Source organism: Neofelis nebulosa, chromosome 8, assembly GCF_028018385.1.
Source record: "Neofelis nebulosa isolate mNeoNeb1 chromosome 8, mNeoNeb1.pri, whole genome shotgun sequence".
In the NCBI taxonomy this organism is placed as follows: domain Eukaryota; kingdom Metazoa; phylum Chordata; class Mammalia; order Carnivora; family Felidae; genus Neofelis; species Neofelis nebulosa.
Genome location: NC_080789.1, coordinates 109,849,110 through 109,872,473, shown reverse-complemented (window position 1 = coordinate 109,872,473; position 23,364 = coordinate 109,849,110).

Below are 23,364 nucleotides of genomic sequence, written 5' to 3'. Positions count from 1 at the left end.
CTTTGTTAATATAAAGTTTATTCTGTTTATATTTTGATGGTGCTGTCTGAAATAAAGTTGGAAAAGCCAGCTACTGGTTTTACTTGTCATCACTCTTTACTCCACAGAATTATTTTTTCCTGAAGAAATCCCAAACTACTCATCTAGCAGGAAAGTATATTCCTTTGTTCACATAATTTGATTCAATTTCTTGTTTAATGGCAGCCCTAGGATTATTGTGCTTACAGATATTTCATTCTTCCTTAAGCATGAAAGATCATCTGTTGCTCAGGAACTTGGGCTCACAGACTCAAGTTTTTTGCTAAATGAAAAGCAGGTGTGTTTCAGTTCATCCCATAAGGTATACATATGTGTTAACATGTGACAAACACACATACATATACCCACATTCATATATATATATATATATATATGCAAGAATTTATATCCTAGAAATTTACATTTCTAATTTTATACTCAGAGACATGAAATTTGATTTCCTTGTGCAAGAACAACTTAGTGAAAAATCAGAAATATGTAATATAGCAAGGGAAGTTCAACCTCATAAAAAAGAAAACTAAAGGAATTCAGTAAAGTTGCAGGATGTAAAATCAGTTTACAAAAGTTAGTTACATGTTTACATACTAAAAATAAACTATCAAAAACTAATAAAGAAAACAACATCATTTACAGTGGTATCAAAAATACCTAGATAAATTGAACCAAGTATGTGAAAGATCTGTACCCTAAAAACTATAAGATATTGATAAAAGAAATTGAAGAAGACACATATAAATAGAAATATATTCCATGTTAATAGACTGGAAAAATTAATAATGTTAGTATGTCAGTACTGCACAAAGTGATCTACAGATTCAATGTAATCTCTATAAAAAATCTAATTACACTTTTCACATAAATAGAAAAAAAATCTTAAAATTTCTAGGAACCACACACACACACACACACACACACACACACAAACACACACACACAAAGACCAAAGCAGTCGTGAGAGTAAACAAAACAAAACAAACAAACAATGCTGGAGTATCAGACTTCCTGATTTCACACCATATTACAAAACTATAGTTATCAAAACAGAATGGTATTGGCATAAAAACAGACACGTAGATCACTGGAACAAAATAGCCTAGAAATCAACTGATGTATATATGTTTAATAATTTTTTTAAAAAAAGTAAGAATATAGAATGAAGAAAGAACAGTTTTTTCAACTAATGGTGTTAGGAAAACTGGAAAGTCCCTGCAAAAGAATGAAACTGGACCCTTACCTTAACCATTCATAAAAATCTACTCAGAATTGATTAAAGTCTTGAACAGTGATCTGAAACTGTGAAATTTTTGTAAGAAAACACAGGGTATAAGTTCCTTGACATTGGTCTTGGCAAGGAATTATTAGATTTGACACCAAAAGCAAAGGCAACAAAAACCGGAATAAATAAGGGATTATATAGAACCAAAAAGCTTCTGCACAACAAAGGATGCCATCAAGAAAATGAAAATGTAACCTATGAACTGACAGAAAATATTTACAAATCACATACTTGATAAGGGCCTAATATCCATAATATACAAGGAATTGATACAATTCAATAGCAATAAATAAATAATCTAATTAAAATGGTCAAAGGACCTGCATAGACATTTTTTTTTCAAAGAAAGCATACAAATGGCCAATAGGTACATGGAAAAGTGCTCAACATCACGACTTATCAGGGAAATGCAAATCAAAACCAAAATAAGATATCATCACACACCTATTAATATGTCTATTATGAAAAAGACAAGAGATAGCAAATGCTTCCACGGATGGGGAGAAAAGGGAACCCTTGTACAATGTTGATGGGAACTTAAAATGGTATAACCATTATGGAAAACAGTATGGCGTTCCCTCAAGAAATTAAAAATAGGGGCACCTTGGTGGCTCAGTCAGTTAAGCCTCTGACTCTTGATTTCGGCTCAGGTCATGATCTCACGGTTATGAGATGGAACTCCATGTGGGGCTCCATGCTAGGGGTGGTACCTGCTTAAGATTTTCTTTCTCCTTATTCCTCTGCCCCTCCCTGCTCATGCACACATGTTCCTTCTCTCTGTCTCAAATTAAATAAATAAATAAACTGCTAAAAAAAGAAATTAAAAATAGAACTACCATATGATCCAGCAATTATGCTTTTTGTATACATCTAAAGGAAATGGAATTATTATTTCAAAGAGATATCTCTGCTCCCATGTTTACTGCAACATTATTCACAATAGCCAAGCTATGGAAACAACTTAAGTGTCCATTGTTGGATAAATGGATAAAGGGAGTTAAAAAAAGATAAATAATGTGAAGTGATGAATGTGTTAATTAACTTGATGGGGAATAATGCTTTCATAATGTACACATATACCAAAACATCTATATATAGTATATATAAATTCTATATTTCAATATAGAATATAAAAATATTATTTAACCTTAAAAAATAAGTAAATATTGCCATTCACAGCAATATGAAAGATCTTCAAAAGCATTATTATAGTGAAATAAGCCAGACAGAGAAAGACAAATAATACATGGTATGACTTATATCTGTGCATATGGAATCTAAAAAAAGAAGAAAAATCTGAACTCATAGAAACAGAGTAGGGTGGTGGTTGTCAGGGGCTTGGTGGTGGTGAAATAGAAGTTGAAAAAGGGGTACAATCTTTCAGTTATAAGGTAGATAAGGTCTGAGGATTTAATGTATCATACAGGTAGTACTATAGTTGATGAAATTATATTGTACAATTGAAATTTGCTAACAGAATAGACTTAAAAAAGATAAATAATGTGAAGTGATGAATGTGTTAATTAACTTGATGAAGAATAATGCTTTCATAATGTACACGTATACCAAAACATCATGTTGTATATTTTATATTTAATTTTATTTGTCAATTATACCTTAGAATAGCTGGAAAAAACACCAATGCCTCCATCACAAATATACAACATAGATATTAGAAATCTAGAAAATAGATGACTGCCAACACAAAGCTTAATGCTTTTGAAAAATTTTGGAGGCGTGGCTATAAACACTACTTTTTTTTTCTGTTGTTACTGGCTGTTTGGGGTTTATTTTCCATCTGGTGCCAGGTACACAGTGCCAGGACATCAAGGAAGGCTTGCGTGTGGCTTGGATAGTAAAGAGTGGGGTTCTCTAAGCTTCTTTCTGGTGTTTTGTGTTTTGATATAAAAGAACCCAATTGCTTCTACTTGCTGCAGCCTGCCTAGTCTGCAGGGAGGGGAGGGAAGGAGCTCTGATGAACCAGCCTAGTGCCTCCTGAAACTTGGTGGCTGGTGGTGGCCACCAAGAACTGGGGCCCTGTGTTGGCTATGCCAAATTGGCCAGTAGTCTATTTCCTCATGGCTTACAGAGCAAAGTCACAGGCAACCATGCCATTGGAGGCCTGGGGAGATTCCTAGGTTCCTGGGGATTCCAACACTATAGCCATGAACTAGAGGGTGGACTTCCTGAAAAAGAAGTTTGTCCACCAGTGACCCAAGTGGGCCTTGTGGAAACCGGGGTGGTGAGGGAAGCCTTCCCCAATATACTCTGCACTTCAGCAGGAGCTGTTACTGGAAATGGAACCCAGGTAGCACTGGTGATAGTCAAGGGGGACCACAAGCTGACCACTGGAGGTGAAGGTTGACTTGCTGTAGCTAGTGAGCTGGTGGAAACTTCGGGAGCGACCCCTTGTGGGCCTTGGCAAGCAATCACAGGTGAGGGACTGGGACACTTGGCCACAGAGCCCATTTGCAGAGGAGACCGTGGAAGGCTGCTCCACAACCAGGGTGCGTGTGGGGTCAAACACTAGTTTTCAATAATCCAAAAACAATGGGAGTATTTTTTTACTAAAATGTTAAATCATATCAAATTACTTGTTTTGAGCAACAAGTTGCTAGTTTTAGGCAGTGATATCAAATAACCTTGACTTACCATATATTATATGATTCCTTAGGTGATACTGAAGAATTATTCTGGATAATTACCTAATAAGCCTTCATTCATAGAGATACTCTTAAATTTTTTAATGAGGATCATTACCCATCCAGAGTTAAAATAGCCTACAAGTTCTTTCTCTCCAAAGTTTCTTAGCACAATGAGTAAACTTTGAAGCCCAGGGTAGGAAGTTTTCTCAATTAGAAGCAAGCTGATAACAAGACTCCCCATTTCTTGTCATCCCATTTCTCCAATAGTTACTTAAAAAAAATTTTTTTAACATTTATTCATTTTTGAGAGACAGAGGGAGACAGAGCATGAGTGGGGGAGGAGCAGAGAGAGAGGGAGACACAGAATCTGAAGCAGGCTCCAGACTCTGAGCTGTCAACACAGAACCCACAAACTGCGAGATCATGACCTGAGCTGAAGTCGGACGTTGAACCAACTGAGCCACCCAGGAGCCCCCAATAGTTACTTTTAAAAATCTCAACTCTCTTAACAGAATATGATCCAGAGCTCCAAAAGTTACATGAGAAAACCATTAATTCATTCCTTTACTTGAAGAATATTCATTGCCCACTTATGATGTGCTAAACTCAGGCTGAGGTATTGCAGTTACAGGAGTAAACAAAGAAAAGAATAAAACCATCAACAATAAAACCACCTGCTACAGCATGTTTCCATGGTCAAAGAACTTTGTATTGTCTTGTTTTAATTTAGAAACTTTTTGTTCTGTTTCTCATTAATCTGAAGGACATTGCTAGTCTGGAGAATGACTTTTTTTCACTCTTGGGAGATGCACCTGTAGGAAGTAAAGAAGGCAAGATGAGCTAAGGGAGAAGCTGTCCTGCCATACAGACGCAACTGAGACCCAGCCCATTTTACACCAAACTCAGATCTGATGGCCATTACAAGTTAATGCAAGGGACCCTGGACTTAGTATCCCAACATCATATAGCCATTGATCACTGTATTCATTTCTTTTCTAAAGAAGGGAATTCTGTTCTAAAAGGGAATAAAAATGTAATTTTATAAATTCTAGTCTTTATTTAAAAGTCTTTATTTAAAACAAACAAAAGGCAGAATCAGTCCTATAAATATAGAAAACAAACTGAGGGTTGCCAGAGGAGGGAGTTGGAAGGATGGGCAAAATGGGTGAAGGAGAGTAGGAGATACAAGCTTCCAGTAATCAAATGAATAGTAATGGAACTAAAAGTCCCAGTGTGAGAAATTTAGTCAATGATATTGTCATAGTGTTGCATGGTGACAGATGGTAGCTACACTTGTGGTGAGCATAGCATAACATATACACTTGTTGAATCATTATGTTGTACACCTTAAACTAATGTAACATTGTGTGTCAACTATATAATAACAATAATAATAATTTTTAAATAAGTATAAGAAATAAATAAAAGAAATATTTATGTATTTTTATGAATTTATCAATTTGTGTTCCAGATATATTCTTTAATAAAAAATACACATGATTATGAAACAATTCTAATTATATTTTTTAGTTATTAGTCATATTTTTTTTTACCTTTTTCTGTAATTAAGACTTCTGGAGTTCAGCTGCTTTTGCTGATCCTTCTCTTTCTCCTCTGTGGCTTCTTGCAGCTCAATTTCCCTGGGAACAGCACTGACCCATTCATTTGTTTACTAGTGGAGAGAGTTATCTGACAGGTTCCCTGCACAAAATGAGCTGCCCCCTTTCAGGAGACTATTTGGTCCTGGTAGATTTATGATACAAGCCTTGCCAACTGTTGAATAAATATCAAATAATGAAAGTTCAAAGTATAAACACATGTGAAAACATGCAAGGCTATACTATATGAACCCTTGCAATTTAAATGGCTTTTGAATAATTTTATGACATTTGGAAAAATTCTATTAAGCATGAAGTGTAGCAAGCACTGAATTTTTAACGTTGCTTTTAAATTTTCTCTGAAAAGTAATTGGAGTAATTTTTCTGGCAAATCTCCCACTATTCCCCTTTGATTTTTTTTTTTTGATTTTTGATTTTCCTTATCTATTCTGTCAGATTCTCAATGATGTCTCAATGCCTAAACCTTCCCTCTCCTGAAGGAATGTATAGAAAGAAAGAAAGAAAGAAAGAAAGAAAGAAAGAAAGAAAGAAAGAAAGGGTGGAAAGAAGGAAGGAAGGAAGGAAGGAAGGAAGGAAGGAAGGAAGGAAGGAAAAGAAAGAAAGATTGAGGGAAGGTGGAAGGAAGGGAGGAAGAAAAGAAGGAAAAATGGAAGGAAGGAAGAAAGGAATGAAGCAAATGAAAATTTAGAGGATACCTTAATAGTGAGGAAAAGAGTCAAATCTAAATTGGATACTTGGAACCCATGCCTTGAGTGGACATTTGAAGATCTTTTCCTGTTTTCTCTACTTTTCACCTACTGCTTGAAATTCATGTTTTTCTATGTGCCTCTAATAGTGATATTTTGAGGAAATTAAACATTGCTTACGAACATGGGAGGTCAGGAGATTCATCCTTGACAAAATTTCAACAACACTTTTGTTTCACTTTTGAATGTTGGATACATCTTGTCTTTTCCTTTGCTTAGTTGTCAATGCCAATAAGCAAATGATGAATAAAGTGGAAGATACAAGCCCAAATATTCATACCAGAAGAGGTTGTTTAAGTGGTTAACATTACATCTCGTTCCAATTTCTTGCCTTAATCTTTTAAACAAATTTCTTTGTAGGATTTGTGACCCAGGAATAAAAAAAAAAAATTAAGTCAAGTAATACATACCAGAAGCTATATCTAGTATCCCTTTTATTTTCCAGAAAGTTGGCCTTTGAGTTTTTACTTAACCTTTGCATTCATAGTGAAATGTAAAATATTTTCTAAAAGAGTCTAGGGGCAACTTTAATATCAATTAAAACTATGGCAATTAGATCTCATATTTAGCACAACAAACAAAATAGAACAATTTGTGACTATTATTCTATGTCAGACACTAAGTATTTTATATTTATTAAATTATTTATTTATAATAACAATTTACAAAGTGGGTAGTAAAATTAAACCAAGGCACAGGGAGAAAACTTACTTGCTTTAGGTAACACACTTAATAAATGGTAGTTAAAATAAGAGCATAAACAGTCTAATATAGGTAGGAGTTTTGTTCCCCCTAAAAAACAAAACAAAACATATTTTAATGGCTGTTGGTAAAGTCCACTGTATCTTTCTACTCCACCATCTTTTCTATCACACTTCCCATACTGTCAGGCTACACTGACATAATCCTGGACATTCTGGGGATCTAAGAAGTTGAATTGAAGATACTTTTAATTTTGGGTTTAGTGACAGCTACTGTGGTGTACAGTGATGTTAGTACTAGCTCTTCTGGTGTAACAATGAGTTCTCATAATAACTTTATTCCAAACTCTGCCAGTTCACTTCACATTGTAACACAAAAGTGCAAGGACAGATCATTGTGCAATGCAACATGTTCAGGAGTGTCCAATGATGCACAACCCTAAAGTATGCCATAAGCAGAAGAAACAGGTTTAAAATGTATGTAGACAGAATTTTGATCAACCATACCAGAAGAAAGGCTAATTTATCTATGTTCATACAGAAAATGGCATAAAAAATAAAGAAATCAGCAATCAAAGAGTAAAAAACATATGGGGGAAAAGTATTATGAATATATCAATTAGAAAATAAAGCTTGCTGCTGTTTTTAGATTTTATATGTTCATAAACTTTAGTAAAATTACAGCTTGTGGTTATTTCTTTTTACTTTAAAATAAGTACTTACTTTCATGCCATTTTTGTAGTCCTAACTCTGTGCTTTTTGTTAATTTTTTTAAGATGCATTTATTTTTGAGAGACAGAGCATGAGAAGAGGAGGAGCAGAGAGAGAAGGAGACACAGAATCCAAAGCAGGCTCCAGGCTCTGAGCTGTCAGCACAGAGTCTGACCCAGGGCTCGAACTCATCAACCATGAGATCATGACCTGAGCTAAAGTTGGACACTTAACCCACTGAGCCACTCAGGCACCTCAATTCTGCATGTTTTTTTTTAAAGTTTATTCATTTTTTCTGAGAGACAGGGCAAGCATGAGCTGGGGGAGGGTCAGAGAGAGAGGTGAGATTGAATCCCAAGCAGGGTCCACGCTGTCAGTAGGAAGCCTGACTTGGGGCTAGATCTCACAGTTCATGAGTCAAATCTCAGATGCTTAACCAACTGAGCCACCCAGGAACCCCAATTCTGTGGTTTTTTTTAGAGTTCCAAATCTGTAGTAACTTCAGATTGGTAAGATTAAGTATAAATTTCCTGTTATTTGTCTTTCTCAGTCAGACTTAATTCACTTAGCATAATACCCTTTAGAAGACAAATACCATATGATTTCACTCATATGTGAAATCTAAAAAAACAAACAAACAAACAAACAAACAAAAACATAGCAAATAAAAAGCGGAATCAGACCTATATATACAGAAAACAAGCTGATGGTTGTCAGAGGGTAGCAGAGCAGGAGAATAAGCAAAATGAGTGAAACGGAATGGGAGATACAGGTTTCCAGTTATGGAATGAGTAAGTCACAGGAACAAAAGGCACAGTATACGGAATATAGTCAATGATATCCTAACAGTGTTGTATGGTGACAGATGGTAGCTACACTTGTGGTGAACATAGTATGATGTGTAAACTTGTTGAATCACTATGTTATATACCTGAAACTAATATAATTTTGCATATCACCTATATTCAAATAAAATTATAAAAAATAAGTTTTCTCAGAAGATAGACATGTACTTATGCACATATTTTGATAGCACATGACACAAGATAATTATTAATTTTTGGATCTCTTACTCCTTTTCATTTAAAAATATTTCTTAATGAGATAATGGAGTTTCTTTAACTGACTAGCTCCAGGAAGAATCTAGAAGAAACTCTTTCAAGGTGAATCTTTTAATCATACAAAAACTAATTCCTTAACTACCTAATATATTCTGATAATCCTAATGTTTTACAGTGGATATCTGGGATTTAGAGATATCCAGATAGTGTCCAGATAGTGACACCATGCATAAGAAGTAAGAAGTAAATAGGAGTAAGAAGAGATACAACTATGTGGGGTTATGGTCTGTATAGCAAGTAGTCAACAGATATATCTAAGTGTTAAACTATTTGGAAAAGACTATGTAATCTTATTATCTTTTCTTGACTTGTCTGTTTTAATAGGCTCTATATTGGTCCATACATTTTTGGAATGGCCTGGAATTATATTTATTCATTCAAGTAATTATTATGTGTCTATTTGTCAGGATGTCCCCGGAACCACAGTAGAGGTGACGGCCATCTTACCAGTGAAAATCCCCTAATGGAAGGTCCCTAACAGTGCGCCAGAACGAATTGAAGGTCAACCAATCACCAAACGGACAGCACAACCTGGTGAGAAAAAGCCCACCTGGACCTAAACCCGGAACCGCTGCAGCTTAAAAACCCTGCCCCACCACACCCAGGCGCGACTTCCCTGACTCCTCTCTCTCTCTCTCTCTCTGAGTAAGGGAACCTCACCTGAGACCTTAGCTCCCAATAAAACCTTTGACTGCTAAAATTTTTTGCTTCTGACTCTTATCTTCACTCTGCCTTACACCTGGCCCTAACACTATTATTTACAGGTGTTCTCCCAGGTTCTAGTTACACATCAGTGAGCAATCAGACAAGGTATCTTTTTTACTAGAACTAATGTTCCAGAAAAGAAGATAGGGAGTCAAAAATATTCCTTTAAGTGGGGATCAGAGACAGGCTCCAGGCTCCATGGGCTCAAAGATCCTATGCATAGACTACTTAAAACACTCTTAAATGACTATCTGTATGTTAAGCAAGAAGCCACCCCCCCAGAATGTTCAAATAAAGATGTATACACATTGTCATCAAAATCAGTGTAGCAACAACAAAATCTTGCCTGGGTCAATGAAGGATGATATGTTGTAAATGTTGTACTTTCCTTTACCTAACTCCCTCCCAGAATTCTTTGCACCTTTGAGGTTACTATAGTTTCATGGTCTTATATTGAAGACATCTCAGATCCTACACAAAATTTTAGTTTTATTCCTATAACTCATAAGTGAGACTGAGACTCTATATTTCTCACCTTATCACTTTTTTCTGTATTATCTAACAGGTAAACTGAGGTAGCACACTATCCATTTTAAAACTAAAATCAACTGCAAAGGGAAATTTCCAACATCCAGAATACTGAGATAATAACTATCACAGACTGAAATAACACAGTCTGTTGTCTGATGCCAGCCTCCAGTCCTTCACAAGGGATACTCCTTGGTGATACACAATGTACTTTCTGCCATGGCTTCCATGGGTAAACTCAGGAAGTGTAGAAGTCATAAGGAAATTTACTGAAATCATTAATAGTGGAGCAAAGTGAGAGTTACAGGATAAATCTAAATTGTTTGAGTTGCATGTATGTATTATCCACCCTCATGCAATGCATTATTTTACTGATGATATTATTAATAGAAGTATGCATGTGGTATTGATGAATCACTGGTGGTGTATAATGTAATTCTTTTTAAAATTTAAGTTCTTAATGATGAAGTAATTCTTGAAAGCAATACAAATGGAAGGAGGGAAGGAAGGAAGGAAGGAAGAAAAAGAAGAAAACTAGCCTAATAGACAAGGAAATACAATTTAAACAATAAGAGATACCATGCTTTACCTTTCAAATTGTTGAAGAATTTAAACACACACACCATGTTGTAGTTAATTATTACTGTGTAAAAAATCATCCCAAATTTAGTGGGGATCATCAACAATTTTCTGTTATAAATAAATAAATAAATAAATAAATAAATAAATAAATAAAGTTATTAAAAAGAAACCAAAATTTTGCAGTTCTTATGCTAATTTGTTGGGGTAAAATATGTTTTGCCCCCATACCTTATAATGCTGTTGCCAAAGGCAGTTTAGATAAATATATAGTAGATAAGATAGATCAATTGATAAATAGATGATAGATTTATATATAACCATATGTATGAGGTATATTATATATGTCACATATATATAACATATTACATATAACACATTATATAACATATAATATATATGACATATGTATGTCAAAATATGTCATATACATTATATATAACATTCAAACATCTATATGTATACAGAGATATAGATAGATGATTATGTGTGTATATATATATATATATATATATATATATATGACATATATACATATATATATCCATCTATATATACTTTAAATACTGCAACAGCTTCCTAACTGGTTCCCCTGACAATTTTGCCCACTTCGATCCATGCTTCAAACTATATCCAGCTACAAAGAACTTTTGAAAATGAAAGTTTTATCACATCATTTCCCTGTTTAAAATCCTTCATTACTGTTAGAGTACAGCACACATTTCTTTCCATAGCTTGCATGCTCTGATAGAATCTGGTTCCTGCTTACCCTTTTGGTTCTGTCTTTTCCCACTATATGCACCATCACACATAAATAATCCATGCTTTAAATATTCTTCAACCTGTAGATTTGTTTTACTTGGCCTATAGTCATTTAAAAATATTTTTCATTGTTACTAATGTTTACAAACTAGAAGATTTTACATTAAAAATGTCTGCATTTTCAGATTTTCTTAAGATAGGACACGGTTTGCCAATATTAGGTTTGCATTTCTAGTATATCCTTTGGATGAGCAAGAGATTTATAGATTACAACAGTGATCATTACTCTTGATGGTCCCTTGCCAACTCTTTTCACTAATATACGCTACATTCTTAGCACCTAAACACATAGAAGTTTGTGAGGTCTGCCAAAAGTGATATATTTAAACTGGATAATATACAAAATTACTCTACCTCTTCACCTGAATGTTTTGGCATCATGTAGAAGAAACATAAACATTACACAGATCTTCTCTTGGCTAAGAAAGCAGAATTTAAATAAGTTCCTCGATTCGAAAGAAATGTAAGGTTTACAAATTAAATTTAGTGTTTAGCCATTCTTCTGTGTACTTCTTACGGTCTTAGAAGTTCTGCTTTTCAACTGAGTAATTTATTATAAACTTTGCTCTGCTTGCTAATTGTTTCATGGCTGTTAGTTTCGGTCCCTCTACCAGACTCCACACTTATTGAATGCAGAGGCCATGTCAGGATACTTATACTTAGAAAAACTTTCAATTGGGGCACCTGGGTGGCTCAGTCAGTTGAGTGTCTGACTTCAGCTCAGGTCATGATCTCCTGGCTAGTGGGTTTGAGCCCCGCCTAGGGCTCTTTGCTGACAGCTCAGAGCCTGGAGCTGCTTTGGATTCTGTGTCTCCTTCTCTCTCTGCCCCTCCCTCCCCCTCTCAAAAATAAATAAATGTGAAAAAAATTAAAAAAAGAAAAACTCTCAATAAATTCTAGTTTATAATTTGATAAAATCTATTATTCTAGGCATTGGATAGATATTCTGGGAGAATGATATCCTGGTCATTAACAAGTCTGATTTAGAAAGTCAGCCAGTGCTATATAATTCTTTGGGAAAGGTCAATTTTTACTTCCATAAAGGAGGAGAGATTAGAATAAGTCTTTATAGTCTGCAAACCAAATTTGCCTTCCTGCATTTATTTTTCAACCTAGAAGTTTCTCAAGATAAAAATAGGACCATAGATTTTCCCCTTCCATGAGGAAAAAACCCAAATGAAAAGGTCCCAGTAGGTTCCCTGTCTACCTCTCTCTGATGTCACCATTATTTGCATGCCAAAGGGAAGCCCGCAGGCATACAGGCCTTCTCTGGGGATGAGTGCTGGGCAGAACAGGAGACTGACAGTTTGTGGTCCGGGCACAAAGAAAGACTGGCTCTGCAAGTACCCAGGCACTGCCATTGGGTTCCTTGGGAGAGGCAGGATCCCGAGGGTAGGCCAAAAGCTGGAGGTCAGGGCAGTTGCCAGTTTCAAAGTCTAAACGCAGAGCTAAGGAAAATTAGGAGAAGTAACTTGTTGATGTCATATTAAAATAATTAAGTGATTCTTCTTTGTATCTTACTTCCCAGCTGACACAGGTTATTATAATTTTATAATCATTTTCTTATCTTAAATGAAGATGTGTTTAAGAGCCAGGTGACAGTTTTCAAACGGATGTATAACATTTCTATGGACAATATGAAGGATCTCTTTGTAATTACCACTTGAGAAAAATTATTTGTCAAAATTATAGGTAGGTAAATTGTCAAAGGCATTTGAACTCAGGATGAGAATGCAAATGACAGTTTCCAGTGTAAATCTTCCTCACTAGAACAATATCTTACTTTTCACATTACCTTGCATGAACATACTGACCTGTAACAACATATTTATTACTAATAAAGTCTTGCCAAAATTCAGAACAAATGGAGAAAATGATGAGAGCAGAGCCAGATATTTTAGTGATAAGTGGTAATGGGTGATGTAAATTATATAATTTCCATAAACAATCCAAAATTTAATAAATAAACTCATTTCAGTTGTTATTCTCTTTCTGCAGTAATAAGTATGGCTAAATAATAAAATAAACTAGATTAAATGTTTTTCTTCTAGAATAATCTCTCAAAATAGATACAATCAAAAACTGACTGACAAAAATGCATATGTACATTCTGTCTTAAAGATATACACACATATATATACATTTACATCTGATAGGGTTTGATGAGAGAAAGAAGTATATTGACTGGCAGTAAGTTGCAAGCAAGAAAAGGAAAGGAAAAAACAGAAAAGGAAGAAAAGACTTAGCTCAGGGTTTGCCAGCATTGGCACTACTGACATTGAAAACTGGATAATTACTTGAGGGGGCACTATCCCAAGCATTGTAGGATGTTTAGCAAAAGTTTTTGTCTCTACCTACCAGATACCAGTAGCACACCCTTCCTCCAAGTTGTGACAATAAAAAATACTGTGAGGCATATTCTCCAGGGTGACATCACTAAAATGGCAACACAAGGGACCTCAGCCTCTGTCCCTCTACAAAGAGCAATAATTAGACAGCTACCAATGAACAAAAACAGCCTGGGAGAACTCTAGTCTGCCTAAGAAACTTCAGCAACACAGTGGAAAAACAAAAACAAAAAGCCTGAAGATAACTACACAAGAAGAGAAAAAAGATACCTTTATTTTTAATACATTGTCTCATTCTCACAAGAGGAAACTTACAAGCTAGAAAGAGTTCCCCTTGCCAATAAAGGGGTAGGGAAAGTGTCCATCTTCTCCAGCCTTTTGGAGAGAATCCATTTCATTTTCACCCCACCCAGACCTGAAAAGTTGAAACATAGAGAAAGCTGAGAATAAGGAAGAAAAGCAGGAGGTACCAATAATAGCCATACAACAAGAGCAGTGAGCAAATGCAACAGATTTCATCACTGAAAAGAACCAATGCCAGAACAGCCACAAAAGACCCACTGCCGATTTCTCCAGCTCTCATACAACAGGTATAAGCAGTCGCTGACACCAGCTGCCTGAGTACCTCCCAACACCCTCCCTCCCCTCCTCCTGCAGAAGCCCAGAAAGTGGACTGGAGCCATCCCAAGCCTCTGAGGTTGCACAGTGCAAGACGCCAGCTTAGACTCCTAAGGCTGACCTCCGCCACCATGCTTGTGCTTCAGGCTAGCTCACCCCAACCCTGAAGATGCGTACTTGCATGTGCTGGCCTGGCCTGACACCTATCACCAGTTTCCACTGCAGTGTACATTAAATGCAGGTAGTGAGAGAAAAGATTGTTCAGCCATAGAATAGCACACTAACAGCCTGCACCCTTACAGGTACATGTGGGCCTGCATCAGGCTCTGTCTTTTGTCACTGGCCTACACCACTGCAATTGACATCAGCTAGCCCTTCCAGTTGTTTACATGCTTGCCCCCAGCCCAACCCCCATCATCAGGCTCTACTGTCATGTGCCCATGGCAAAACCCAGCAGCCATGGTAGTGCGTGCTGACCTCCAGGGCTTCCAGAGCTGTCAGTGAACCCACTGTTGTCTCCATGCCTGGTTCCCATGACTACCTATGTGTCTGCAAGTAGCCCTGCCAGTGCACATACACCTGTTGATGGCCACCAGAGCCAAGTGTGTGCACCCCACAAGTTCTAGCCACCACTATAGCCTGCTCCAGTCCCATTGCACACCTCCACAGTGCTTGAAAAGAACCACACAGTTGTCAATGCTATAGAAACCATTGTCTGAAACTCAGAGACATCGTGCCCCTCACCCTCAGGATCCGAACCACCACATGTCCTCACACAAGGTTATCCTGTACCACTCAACACAGGGTCACAGTGTGCTCCAGCATGCGCTGTATCTAAGTGAAAGTCTTTCCTTATTGAAGTCAATCTATAAAATATGGAAGAGGTTACTGTTTCCTGAAACATGCAGACACTTATGCTAGGCTATGCGGGTCATAAAGAAAAGGAAACCTCCAGTAACTGGCCTCAAAGAAATGGAGATCCAAGAATCAAATGATAAAGATGTCAAAATTATTTTTCCTTTCTTTTTCTTATTAAAGTTTATTTATTTATTTTGATAGAGAGAGAGCATGAGAGCACATGCAGGGGAGGGGCAGAAAGAGAGAATCTCAAGCAAGCTTTGTGCTGTCAGTGAGGAGCCTGATTCAGTGCTCAAATTCACAAACCATGAGATCATGACCTGAACCAAAATCCAGAATCAGATACTTAACCAACTGAGCCACCCAGGTGCCCTTAAAATAATTTTTTTAAAAACAATCAGAGAGCCACAAGAGAACAGATGCATAATTTAACATTATCTAGAAAACAACACAAGAACAAAATGAGAAGTTCAAAAAGGAGAACCAAACAGAAATTGCTAAAGTCCTAGAAACATGCAACCTTCTAAGACTGAATCAAGAAGAAATCAAAAGTCTTAACAGAGCAATAATAAGTAAGGACATCAAATCAGTAATAACCGCCCCCCACCCCTGCCAAAGTCGAGGAACAGAAGTCTTCTGGGATGACTTCTACCAAGCATTTAAGGAAGAATTAATGCCAATATTTCTCAATCTCTTCCAAATGCTGAAGAACAGGGCAGACTCCCAAATTCATCTTCGAGGTTAGCATTGCTTTGATTACCAAAGCTAGTTAAGAGCACTGAAAGAAAAAAAAAATAAAAAATAAAAAACTTACAGGAATATTTTCTTGATGAATATCAATGCAAAAGTTCTCAACAAAATATTAGCAAATATAATTTAAGCACATTAAAAAATCATACATGATGACCAAATGAGATTTATCCCTGGGATACAAAGACGGTTCAATATACAAAAATCAATAAATGTGATAAACCACATTAATACAATGAAAGATAAAAGCTTTATGAGCATCTTGATGGATGCAGAAAAAAATTGACAAAATTCAACATCATTTTATGATAAAAAACACTCATCAAATTGGCTGTATAAGAAATATACCTCAACACAATACAGGCCATTTATGACCAGCCCATAGCTGAAATAATACTCAATGGTATCATGTTCATTGAAAGCTTTTTTTCTAAGATTAGGAACAAGACAATGGTCCAACTCTCACTACTTTTATCCACCATGGTGCTAGAAATTCTAACCAGAGCAATTGGCAAGGAAAAGAAATAAGATGCAATCAATCTGAAAAGGAAAAAATAAAATTTTCTGTTTGTAGATGATTTAAAACATAGAAAATTTTAAATATTCCACCACAAAGCTGTTAGAACTAATCAATGAATTCAGAAAAGTTGCTGGCTAGAAAATCTACATATGGAAATAAGTTGCTTTCAAAACACTAACAATGAAATTTCTGAAAAGAAACTTTTAAAAATCCCATTTACAATATCATTAAAAACAATAAAATACTTTGAAATAAATCTAACCAAGTAGGTAAATATTTGCCTACTGAAAACTATAAAACATTGATGGAAGAAATTTAAGAATACACAAATGGATAGGTATCCTGTGTTCATGGATCATTAAAACTTTTTAAATGTCAATACTAATCATAGTCATTTATAGATTAATTGTAATCACTATAAAAATTTCAATGGCATTTTTTCACAGGTAGAAAAAAATATCCTAAAAGTTATATGGAACCAAAAAGAACTGTATTGCCAATGCAACCCTGAAAAAGAAGAACAAAACTGGAGGTATCACACTTCCTGATTTTAAGCTACAGTACAAAACAATTAGAAGAGTATGTAATCAGAAGAGTATGTTAGTGGCATAACAGTAAACACATACAAAATGGAACAAAATCAAGACCCTTGAAATAAACTCTTGCATAGACAGTCAACTATTTGTTAAGGGAACCAAGTGTCTTTCTCAGTGTAGAGAAGATGCTGTCTTCATAAATGCTGTTGGGAAAAGTGGATAATCAAATGCAAAAGAATGAAATTGGTCCCCTATCTTATTCCACTCACAAAAATTAACTCAAAATTGATTGAAAGACTTAATAAACAAGAACTGAAACTGTAAAACTCCTAGAAGAAAACATAGTAAAAAACCTTCTTGACATTAATCTTGTCAGATTTTTTTTGATATGATATCAAAAGCACAAAAGCAAAAATTAATAAGTAAGACCACATCAAACTGAAAAGCTTCTGAACAGGTGAAGAAACATTCACCAAAATATAAAAGCAACCAATGGAATGGAAATATTTGCAAACCATATATCTGATAAGAAGTTAATATACAACATATGTAAGAGACTCATAAAACTCAATAGCAAAAAACCAAACAATTTGATTTAAAAAGGGCAAAAGAACTAAACAGACATTTTCCAAGGAAGGCATATAAATGGCAAATAGGTACATGAAGATATGTTCACATCATTTATCATCAGGGAAATGTAAAAACCACAGTGAAATGTCACCTCACACCTTTTAGAATGGCTATCATCAAAAAGAAAAGAGACAACACATTTTGGTGAGAATGTGGCGAAAAATGAACCCTTGTGTACTTTGTGGGAATTTAAATTGGTACAGCAACTGTGGAAAACAGTATGGAGATTCCTCAAAAAATTAAAAATAGAACTACCATATGATCTAACAATTCTATTTCTAGGTATATATCTAAAGAAAATGAAAACAGGATATCAAAGAGATATCTGCATCCCATGTTTATTGCAACATTATTCACAATAGCCATGATATGTAAACAACTTACATGACCATCAACAAATAAATGAATAATGAAGATGTACAATAGAATATTATGCAGCCATTAGAAGGAAGGAAATGCTGTCATTTGCAACAACATGGATGGAACTTGACATCATTGTGCTAACAAAAATAAGTCAGATAGATAAAGACAAACACTGTATCATATCACTTATATGTGGAATCTAAACGAGCCAATCTCATAGAAACAGTGTAGAGTAATGGTTACCAGGTGGTTAAATGTTCTCACCACAAAAAAGAAATGATAATTATGTCATATGATGTTGGTGTTACCTAACGTTATGTAGTAATCAGTTTGCAGTATGTAAGTGTTATCAGATCAACATGTACATCTTAAACTTACACAATATTACATGTCAATTATATCTCAATACAACTGGAATAAATTGTCTCCAGACATTGCTTAATGGGGTCAAAATTACCTATACTAAGAAGGACTGGCTTAAATGATCCAGTTTGAACCTTGTATTGTCCCTTGTGGGGACAGAATGGTTTTTACTGAATTTGAAATTAAAGCTTGATGCCATTGGAATGTTGTTATGGACTGATCTCATTCTTTATATTTAAGAAGACCCTTGAGAGAATTGTTTTATTTAGAATGAGGAATAGTGGTACTTACCATCAGCAATTGATTTGCTTGTCTCATATGAACCTAATAATTGTGTGATTGGTCAGTTACATTTTAAATCATTCTTAGTGCATATATATAAAGCTCAAAGTCATGTATTTTTGCATATGCCCCATTATTAGCTAACATTCATTTAATCTAATCATTTTCATTCATTTCCAATTTTTATTTTTGTTAAAATTAATAATTCTTAAAAGTCATGGTACAAAATGAAATAAATGGTGGGCTGCAAAATATAATTTTTCTTATGGAGCATTTTCCAGCTTTGGATCAAAAGAACAATTAAATGTACCCTCCTTTCTTATTTGCACATATGTATCTCTCAATTGATCATAATTGCATACTGCAAGGACACATATGGTTAATAACTCAAACCATATCTTATCAAATGTAGGTGATGTTGGTGATTTTCCCTCCTTTGTTCTTTTTTTTCCTTTGTTCTTTCTTTAAACTAGGAAATTACTTACTAAATATTGTAGTGCAAAATTTACTCTTTTTCCAATATTCCACATTTTTTCTAATACTAGCAGTTTATTTGTTTCTGGTTTTGTTTTTTATTTTTGTTTTTGTTTTGTTTTTTTTAGGGGGGAGATTCCTCCTACAGAGAAATCATGGGGTTCTAATGAGGATTCTCAGTACTTAATTACTACTGATCAGATCAGGGGTAGCATCTAACCAAAAGAAACAAATAAAAATCTTGGCCTGAAGCAAAGACGTTAGTTCCTGTCTTGTGATGAAGTAGTGAATTGTGGGGCAAGTTGTTCTTGGTAGAAACAGAGACATGGAAATGTTCTACCTTATGGTGATTCCATTCCTGTTCCTGTCTGCCCATAAGTCCAGCTCTACCCATGCTCTTTCTATGGATACATAGGATGGTACCTCAATGGGCATTCTAAATGATTACCAATGAAATATTAGACTGACTAGTCCTCAGATATTTTACAATTCAGCTAAGCAGACAGAACATGCATGCTAAATTTTACAGTAATGGCTATTAAAAAAATCCAACAGGATTTCTGAAATGACCACTGTGGGAGATTTTCATTGGAGGTATCTCTTTAGGGATCAATTAAGAATGGGTAAGATTTAGAAGATTTAAAACTTTGAAAGAGAAATGTAAATATCCCCTGTGTAAAGGAGGTTTTAAGATCCAATGAGCATTACAGGACATTTAATAAAAGGCCTTAAAAGTCAAGCAAAGGCATCTGTAAATAGAAAAGTATTGGTTTGTGAAAAAAAAAATTGCATGATAGAAACATTGTAAGAATATGTATATTCATTCCTTTCATATTCTTTCCTTTACAGTCTGAATTTTTCTACTTTCTATTTAACTATTTTGCATTCACTACTCTTGTGTATTGCTGTGTCCAAACTGTTTTGTCCATCCCAATGAGTTCTTAATAAGTTCTTAACATCGTGTAATTTATTTCTCAGTTTTACAATGTTCATTCAATTACTTTTTATAAATTCCAACTCTTTGTTGAAAATTCCCAACAGAGGAGGGAAATCTTCCAAATTCGTTCTAGGAGACCAGCATTATCCTGATACCAAAACCAGATAAGGACACTACAGAAAGAAGAAGAAGGAGAAGAAGAAGAAGAAGAAGAAGAAGAAGAAGAAGAAGAAGAAGAAGAAAAGAAGAGGAGGAGGTGGAGGAGGAAGAAAGAAAGAAAGAAAGAAAGAAAGAAAGAAAGAAAGAAAGAAAGAAAAGAAGAAAGAAAAGAAAAAAGAAAACTAAAGGTTTTCTAAACTAAAAGAAAACTAAAGAAAGAAAAGAAAAAAGAAAACTAAAGGTTTTCTAAACTAAAAGAAAACTAAAGGTTCATCTATGATGAACATAGATGAAAAAAATCCTTAACAAAATACTAACAAACTGAATGTAACAATACATTTTTAAAAGTTACTTGCCAAAATTAAATGTGATTTATTCCAAGGATGCAAGTGTGGTTCAATGTTCACAAAGCAATTAACATGATATATTATATTAATAAGAGAAAGGATAAAAATTACATGATTATCTCAATAGATGGAGAAAAGCATTTGACAAATACAACATGTATTCATGATAAAAATTCTCAACAAAGAAGGGTTAGCGGGAACATACCTTAAAATAATAAAGGCCATGTATGAAAAACTCATAAGTAACATTATACTCAGTGCATCAATCCACACTTATTTGGTCATTTAATGTGTGACAAAAGAAAAAATATATATATATACAATGAGGTAAAGATAGTTGCTTCAATAAGTGGTGCAGGGAAAACTGAAAAGTTGCATGCAAAAGAAGGAAATTGGACTTTCTTACACCATACATAAAAATAAACTCAAAATAGATTAAACACCTAAATGTGAGACCTAGAAACATAAAACTCTTAGAAGAAAACATATGCAGTGATTTCTTTGACATTGGCTTTTAGCAACATTTTTCTAGCTATGTATCTTCAGGTAAGGGAAACAAATATACATTAAACTATTGGGACTACACCAAAATAAAAAGATTTTCACAGCAAAGGAAACCATCAACAAAACAGTAACACAACCTACTGAATGGGATAAGATATTTGCAAATGATATATCTAATAAGGAGTTAATATCCAATACATATAAAGAACTTCTACAACTCAACCAACCAACTCAACAAAAAAAAAATAATAATCTGCTTTAAAAATCCACTTAAAAATTAAGAGACAAATAGACATTTTTCCAAAGAAGACATTCAGATGGCCAACAGACACGTGAAAAGATGATCAACATCACTATCAGGGAAATGAAAATCAAACCCACAATGAAAGAAATCACCTTAAACCTGTTAGAATGGCTAAAACAAACAAACAAAAAAAACCCAGAAGAAATAACAAGTGTTGGCAAGGGTGTGGAGAAAAAGGAACCCTCATGCACTACTGGTGGGAATGCAAGCGGGTGTAGCCACTATGGAAAGCAGTATGGAAGTTCCTCATAAAATTAAAAATATAATTACCGTATGATCCAGTAATTTCACTATTGGGTATTTACTAAAAGAAAATGAAAACCTGGGGATCCTGGGTGGCTTAGTTGGTTAGGCATCCGACTTTGGGTCAGGTCATAATCTCACTGTTCATGGGTTTGAGCCCCATGTCAGGCTCTGTGCTGACAGCTCAGAGTCTGGAGCCTGCTTCAGATTCTGTGTTTCCTTCTCTCTCTGTCCTTCCCCTGCCTGCACTCTGCCTCTCTCTCAAAAATAAATAAAACATTAAAAAATTTAAAAAAAGAAAATTAAAAAACTAATTCAAAAAGATGTAGGCACCCCTATGTTTATTGCAGCATAATTTACAATAGCTAAGCTATGGAAGCAATTCAAGCATTCATCCATAGATGAATGGACAAAGAAGATGGAGTATTAGTCCTAAAAAAGAATGAGATCCTGCCATTTGCAATAACATGGATGGACCTAGAAAGTATAATGCTAAATGAAATAAGACAGAGAAAGACAAATGCCATATGATTTCACTCATATGTGGAATTTAAGAAACAAAGAAATAAAAAAAATAGATATCAAAAACAAACAAACAAATAAGAAAACACAGATTCTTAAATGCGGAGAACAAACTAGTGGTTGCTAGATGAAAAGTGCATAGGTAGGATCAGTGAAATAGATAAAGAGAATTGAGTACACATAGTGATGAGGACTAATTTTTAAAATTGTTGAATCATTGTACACCTGAAACTAAAATAATACTATGTTAATTATACTTGAATTTAAAAATAAAGAAAAAAGGAAAAAAAAGAAAATCTCCATTTTTGTTTTGTTACATCATTCTATTTTTGAATGGACTAAACACAGTTATTTGAAATTCATTGTATAATGAATAATTGGAACATCTGTGCTCTTGTGTTTTTTCTCTGTAATTTATTATTCAGGAAGTCTTGTTCATTGTTGTACTATATTTATTTCATTTATTATCTTGAGTTTTATCCTTCCCTTTTTCACACATTGTTTTTTAAATCTCCAGTGCTCTCCCACTTGATTGGGTGTTTTACCTTAGGTTCAGATTTACTCATATAATTTTCTTTGGCCATGTTAGCAAAATGGTGAAAACAAAGGCTTGATAAAGTGCCTGAAGTTTCCTCTGGCCCTCTGCCTCATCAGTCTTTGCCATGAGAATATGGACACACAAATTTGCCATGAGGTGAGACTCATGGATCAGAGACAAACCATGTAAATTGTTCCAGCCAAATCAGACACTACCTGGCCAAGTGCCAGTCAGGAGAGACTCCAAGAATTGCCCATTTGAGATCACTCTAATTCACCAATGTTAGAATTGTGGCCTAAGTAGATGTCTGTGGCCTTAAAGTTGTTATTTGTTATATAGCATTATTGTGCCAATGGAGAAGTGATATATTTAATAGACACAGTAACTTAAAAAAATATATTTCTTTATTTGGAGATAGTGAGAGAGAGCATGCACATGCAAACAGGGTGAGGGGCAGAGAGAGAGGGAAGGAGAGAATCTCAAGCAGACTCCACACTGTCAGCAGAGAGCCAGGGTTGGGGCTCAGTCTCAGGAACCTCAAGATCATGACCCCAATGGAAATGAAGAGTTGGACAC